This window comes from Capsicum annuum, chromosome 5 (assembly GCF_002878395.1).
Source record: "Capsicum annuum cultivar UCD-10X-F1 chromosome 5, UCD10Xv1.1, whole genome shotgun sequence".
Lineage (NCBI taxonomy): Eukaryota > Viridiplantae > Streptophyta > Magnoliopsida > Solanales > Solanaceae > Capsicum > Capsicum annuum.
The window spans coordinates 213,815,102-213,822,733 of NC_061115.1; the positions used below are offsets into that span (position 1 = coordinate 213,815,102).

Genomic DNA, 7,632 nt, shown 5'->3' on the forward strand with positions numbered 1-7,632 from the left:
ATTGGCGTAGTCCCCCAAAGTGGATATCATCGTTTGGTTCTCTCAGAGAACCCAATGCCCTTTCGTTTCAAACTGGATGATAGAATTGGAATGACAGCAGAAGCATGATCTCGTCATGTTATGCCTACATCTACTACTCTATGTAATGTATAATAATAATAATAATGCATGTAGTGACTTTGTCCCATTGCATGGATGTAAAACTTAATAATAAGGCCTCAGTAATCAACCACCTCTTATACTTGTTTCAAAATTTTACTTGAACTCTTAAACTATATCTATTGAATACTTTAATTCTTGTGAATTTGTACTATTTGAACATTTTTTTGACAATCATAACTAAAAGTACAAAACGTGTGCAATATACTTGTGTTGATGTGGCAATTTGACGAATAAAATATTGACATGTGTCATGTGAGTTTAAAAAATTAATTTAAAATGTATTACATAATATTTTTAAAAATAAGAAAATTATATTTGAATTAAAAAAAGAAAAAACCATTTGTAACTCATTTTTCAGCCTTTCTTCTTTATACACAAAACCCGTCGAAGCACAAAGTCACCGGCCACCACCTCCTTCCCCTTTTTTCTTCTTTATACACAACAAAGAAGGGTCCTTATTAAGATAATAGCAAAATAAAACTCTCTTGCGATCATCAAACTTTTGAGTGCGTTCGAAGATTCTGAAAATTTAAGGTACCGCTATTTTCAGAAAGAGAATCATTTTATCCCGAGAGAAAAGATTCCATAACTTCGGATACTTGAGGAGAACAAATTCCTTAAGGACACACCGTGCATTTGGTGGACTTGATTCTACAAATTTCTGCTTCATCTTTATTTCTTAATAGTTGATAAACACTTTATTTGATTATTCATTTGAACTTGTGTTTTGAAAATGTCGAACTTCATTGTAATTCTTGAAAACTTGGTTTGAAGTTTGTATAGAAAACGTACAAATTTTGTACTCGGAACAACAATTTATTTATGTAAATTTTCGTTTTAAACTTATGTTGTCCCCACATAAAGGTGGCCCCCACCCATTCACATAGATCCACCTCTAGATAACATTGATCACATTTACATCCTTTGCCAACAAAAATGACACGTTTAAAAAATTCCCTTTTATTTAATTTGGTAGGTGGATAACATAAACATAATTAATTAGTTCGATATGCACTTGATGGTTAATGCATATTAGGTTCACATAAATTAGAGCAAAACAATTAATCTTGTCTATCTATCTATAAATATAAGAGTTTAGCAAGAATAAGGGATATACAAATCATCAAAACAAATTAACATCCCTAAAGTCCAAAGATGAAGACCATATTACTCTTAATATTCCTTCCCTTGGCAACTTGCGCCACCACCACTGACACTCCCAACAACCAACGATTGATAGATGTACTCGATACTAAGGGCAAACCCGTCAAGTCAGGCAATAGGTACCGGATACTTCCGACTCACTATACTATGGATGGCGGAGGCATACGTCTTGCCAATATTGGTGATCAACAAAACACTACTTGTCCTACATCAATAGTACAAGCTCACCCTGTTACAGACCTTGGTATCCTGGTTTATTTTATACCTGACCCTCTTAGTACACATCAAAATATTTCGGTGGCCTCTCGGCTAAACATCCATTTCTATTTTGATTCTCCTTTGTGTTTGAACCTGTGTGGAAGGTTGACAACATTGGATCACATTTGCCACCACTTCCACAGACCATAAGCACAGGTGCAAAGTTGGGAGATCGACTTGATCTGAGCAGCTGGTTCCAAATTTGGCTTTTAGGTGGTAACTATCAGCTAGTGTTCTGTCTCGAACGCGTTGTTGATTGCAAATACATTGGCATCGTCCTGCAAAATGGATATCGTCGTTTGATTGTTCTCTCAGAGGACCCAATAATGCCCGTTCTGTTCAAACTGGATGATAAATTTGGACTGGCAGCCGATGCATGATCTCGTCATGTTATGTCTAGATCTACTCTATGTAAGGTATAATAATAATAATGCATGCAGGGACTTTATCCCATTGCATGGATGTAAAACTTAATAGAGTAAATACATAATTATCCTGATCTTGTTCGAGATTTACAAAAAGACACCTAAACATTAACTTTGACCTATTACCCATGATTCTTCTTTATTTCGTTGCAAACACACCATTTTGATCCTCTGAGTGTATACACACGCCACAGGCACGTGAAAGGGCTTGAATTTGACTGTTTTGACCAATTAAAAGCTGTCATGTGTAAAATAATTTAATATATAATTTATATTTTTTAAAATAATATTTATTTATTTTTTAAAATTATCCCTATCCCCTCTCGGCCTTCTCCCCCCAACCATCCACTCTTTCTTCTTCAACTCAATTCACCATTAAAGCTTCCATTGCAGTTTTTTTTTCTTAAATCATTCATTAAAGCTCCATTTTACAACTAAATCATATCATTTAACTACCCACCATTTCTTCTTCAACATAATATCTTCTTCAATACTATTAAAGCTGTTCAACACAATGTCACCATTAAAGCTCCTCCAAAGTTTAGTTTTTTTAAAATCATATCATTAAAGCTCAGTTTTTCAGTTAAATCATATCATTTAACTATCTTTGAAACTCAATTCAATCATAAAACTCTTAATTCAATCATAAAACTATTTTTTGAATTGATTTGAAAAAAAATGGATGGGGAGAGAAAATGGTGACGGAATGGGGGGGGGGGATTTGGGGTGTTTGGGGGAGATGCTGATGGGGTGAGGGTGTTGGAAGGGGGTGGGGGTGCTGAATGGGGGTGGGGAGTGGAGGAGAGCTGCTGGGGGAGTTGTTGGATGGGGGGTGGGAGAAGAGGGGGTGAGGTGGGGTGGGATGTTAATTTAAATAAAAAGTAAAATTTTATTTAAAAAGTATAAATTCAACGTATTTGATACGTGGCAGCATCTGATTGGTGCGTGTGTTCACTCTCTTTGTTGTGACTGAGATTCAGCGAAAAATGGTGTGTTTGCAACGGATTAAGTAAGAATCGTGGGGTAATGGGTCGAATTCAAAGTTTAGGTGTCTTTTTGAAAATTTCGGCCAACAACAGTGGGGTAATTATGTATTTACTCAACTTAATAATAAGGCCTTAGTCATCTACCACCTCTTAAACTTGTTTCGAAATTTTACTTGGACCCCTTAACTATACCTATTGAATACTTCAATCCCTGTGAATTTGGACCATTTTAGCATTTTTTTGACAATCAACAAAAAGTATAAAACGTGTGCAATATACTCGTGCTGACATGGGAATTTGACGAATAAAATGTTGACATGTGTCATGTGAGTTCAAAAAAATAATTTAAAATGTATTACATAATTTTTTTTAAAAAAGGAAATTATATTTAAATTAAAAAAAAAAATCATTTGTAACTAATTTTCAACCTTTCTTCTTTATACACAAAGCCCGCTGGAGCACAAAGCCGCCGACCACCACTTCCTTCGCCCTTTTTTTTCATTATACACAACAAAAATAGCATCCAGATAACACAAAGCCGCCGGCCACCACCTTCTTCCCCTTTTTTTCTTCTTTATACACAACAAAGATAGCACCTAGATAACGAAATTGGTCATCTCTTCTTCATGCTCCTCTTAATTTCTGCACTTTTTTGTTCAAAAAATAGTGCTTTAACTATTATTTTATTTCTTTTTAAACTTTGTAAAAGTAAAAAGATTTTTGAATCAATCAATTAAATTTGCAAGAGGAAAGCATATTTTCGTCACTTAAATCTGTTCGTCTTCATTTTTGGCCATCTCTGAACAAACATCATTAATCAAATTAAAATTTAAATTCATATGTTTATCAAAAATGATATTATAAAATTCGATAGGATTAATTTGGATCCTCTTGATTCTCTCATCTATATCAATTATGAAAGAAAAGACAATGAGGCAAAAAAAAAAAGTAACAATGGTGATAGAAGAGGGAAAGAAGAAGGTGTATAGCGGCAATGGTGGCTTACCGGTGGTATGATAAGGACTCTAATGGCTTACTGGCAAGGAAGAAGAAAGAATTCTTCTTTTCTCCACAAAATGCCTAATAACAGAAGTAAGGAAGAAGAAAAGAACTTTTTTTCTCCACAAAGTGTCAAATTAGATGATTTTTGATGTTCACGCTCTTACGGTGAGTGAATAACACGCAACGTGTCATATGGGCAAAAAAGACCTGGGTGAGTCAAATTTTGGGTAGATTAGGGGTCTGATAGGTACAGGTCTGAGTTGAGGAGTTTTAGTGAAATTTCAGAACAAGTTTAGGGTCCTATCGATGACTTAAGTCTAATAATAATGTAATGGGGGTCTATATGCCCTTTATATATATTAGGCCAAACCCATCGACAAATACCACAACTTGGCACGAACTTTCACTTTGGTACCTAAAGTGGACATTGTTTATTTTAGGCACCTCAACTAGCATTTCAATGTGTTATTTTGACACTCTTTATTACACAATTAGCAAACATAGACTATGTGCGTGTATTATACGTGCCAATGACGTGTAAAGTGACCAGTAATATAATGACATTTGACATTTCTCTCCAAATTAATTGTTAAATAACTATTTTTAATTAAAATAAAAAATTACTGATCAAATATTGACACTTCGCATTTTTTAACTCAAATAATTATAAAAAAAATTATAAATTTAATCCCACCAATCTCCATCTGTCTTCTCAAGCCCCCCCTCCCCACGCCCCCACCCCTCAATTATCTTCTCTAGCCCACCCACCCATCTCTCACCCCCTGCCCGCTTCTCCACCCTTCGTTTCTCTTCTCCAATGTCCACCACCATCTCATCTCCGCTTCCCCCTCCTTACCTTCCCGTTCTTCTCCATTCTTCTTTTTGTGCTGAAATAATTCCACCCCACCCCGATTTTTTCAATTTTTTTCTTTTGAATTTCATTAACTTCTTATTCTTTCTATTTGCAGGTTTAAATTTATTTTTAAATTTTAGATTATACAGTTTTCTTCTCAAAATTTGATATTGGGTCAAGTTAAAAATGATGAAATCAATGATGACACAATGATTTTTGGTGATGAATATTTAAATTGAGTGAAGGTAAGCTTGGTGGTGATATTGAATTCAATTGTGGTGTAAAAATTATGAAAAAATAGAGGATTTAAGAGAAGGATTTAAGGTGTGATTTTTAATTTTCAAAATTAGTATGTGATTTTTTTCTTCTATATATGTTTTTTTAATTCAAAAATTACTGGTGGTAGTTTGGCGGATGATGATGGTGATGTTGGAAGGTGGAGCTGATGGATGGAGAACAAGAAGGTTTAAAAAAATTACAAAAGAAAAAAAACTTACCAATGGTTCTTATGAGGTGGAATTTAAGGAGTAACAAGGCGGACACATGACATAACCTGGCGTCAGAAGTCAATTTTGATCTTCCGATCATTTGCAGATTAGAGAAATTCATACATGGTTCAATTCTTTAATTCGATAAAAGCAAAACGTTCTTACTTCATTATTATTTTAATAAAGTTTAGTGACCATACATTAAATTAATCCGAAATTTTAACCTTTTTATGTGTATTCATCTACATTAAATTAGCAAACTTACTTTGGGCTATATGGACCATGTTTTTTGTTGCTGTTGCCTGTGGCTCATGCTTAAGAAAAAGATCAGTTCTTGAAGAGTTCACACAACAACTTGGACCTACCATCACAAATAATAGTACATATTACAAAAAGAAAATGAGAAATTGACATTACTATAATAGCCAACAAATGTGTAGCGTTTTGTATATTATTGTACGATATACGTAAAATATATATGTTTGATACAAAACAGTATATATTTGTCGTCGATTTGACTAGTGAATGTAGTTATTTTAACTGATCTGTCAGCATAAATAGCAAGGTCACCAAAGGTATATATATTTTTATATTATGTATGATATATGCTTTTGATACAAAATAGTTAATGCTTTTTGTGTAATTGACTAGCGAATGTAATTATTTTTAGCTTGCTGGTCAACATAAATGGCATAGTCAGCAAATGTATATTTTTTATATTAATGTATGATATACATAAAATATATATTTTTGATTCCAAAATAATGTATACTTTTTGTATATTTGACTAGCGAACGTAATTATTTTTAGCCGACCGACCAAATGAACAGAGGCGGATCTATGTAGAAGGTTTGGGGTGCTATGGCACCCGCACTTCTCGGTTGAAACTTTGTATATTTATGTGTATATGTATCAGTTAATGTATAAATATTACGCTTGGCACCCACAATATCGAAGGAATTGGTGGTGCAAGTGGTCGAAATGGTTGGGTTTTACTCCAGCAATGTGGGTTTGATCCTTGCTCAACACTGTATTTTTAGTTTTTTAAAATGATTTTTAGCACTATATTGTCGGTTTTCTCTTAAAAAAAAACATATTGTGGCTATGAAGAAGGAACCCTTGACCTCTTCTTACAAAGCACTTGACAATACCAATTAGGCAAACCTTCATGTAATACCAACATTTGTTGATATATATAATTATAGTTTATTCTTGTAATATTGACTCCACTATCCTAAAATATCATCGGAGTATACGTTATTGTTTAAAATAAGGTGGCACCCGGAGCTTCCGAATCCTGGATCCACCTCTGCAAATGAATGAGTTGGTGTAAAATTGACATACCAGTAAAAGAATTCATCCAGTTATTGCAATTGCTGCCTTGATCTTGGCATATTTTTTCCAAAAGTTTGACAACAGCCTCTCTGTATATAACTCATTCAAAAGTACAAATTCCAAATGAATTTATAAAACATGAAATATATTTTTGTTGTGAGATAAATAACTATGAAAGAAGGAGAAAAGAGGCTAAAAATATTCCTGAATTATTCAAAATTAGTCAACTTTACCCTTTCCTAGTGTTTTTTGCTATTTCAATGAGCCACAGGCAACTGCAACAAAAAACATGGTCCATATAGCCCAAAGTAAGTTTGCTATTTCAATGTAGATGAATACACATAAAAGGTTAAAATTTTGGGTTAATTTAACGTATGATCACTAAATTTACTAGAATAACAATGAAGTAGGAGAGTTTTGCTTTAATCGAATTAAAGTAACTCGATCATGTGTGAGTTTCTCTAATCTTCAAATGACCGGAAGGTCAAAATTGACTTCTGACGCCAGGTTATGCCATGTGTCCGCCTTGTCACTCTGTAAATTCCACCTCATAAATAAATAATGAAATTTTTACTATGTAATTTATTTTTATGAAAACCAATACTTATTAAAAATAAGATGAAAAGTATTATTTTGTGAAACTTTTCTCTTTTTCTATGACGTGGAATTTAAAGAGTGACATATCCCTTACGTGGGGAGTGAGATATTATAACCCTACGTAAAATTGTAACTTTTTGAAAATTTGTATTTTATGAGGAATTCACTCATAGTTCAGGAAGCTTATGTAAAATTAAACCATGAAAATTTATGAGCAATTTTTTTTCATATGTGTCTTTGAAGTGAAGCTGCATGCAATCAATGGCGGAACAATGTAAGATGAAAGGAAGTCAGCTGAACACTTTCCGTCAATGCATTATACTGCATACGTAAAAAAATGTTTACTTTTTATATAGAGTAAA

General features: G+C 33.5%; 1 long non-coding RNA gene across 1 annotated transcript; it reads left to right on the forward strand.

The window, feature by feature from the left end:
• The first annotated feature begins 1,266 nt into the window (after window positions 1–1,266).
• LOC124898774 lies at window positions 1,267–5,535 on the forward strand. Its single transcript, XR_007055549.1, has 2 exons — window positions 1,267–2,000; window positions 5,257–5,535. It is a non-coding gene; the product is annotated as an uncharacterized LOC124898774 (long non-coding RNA).
• The last annotated feature ends 2,097 nt before the right edge of the window (window positions 5,536–7,632 follow it).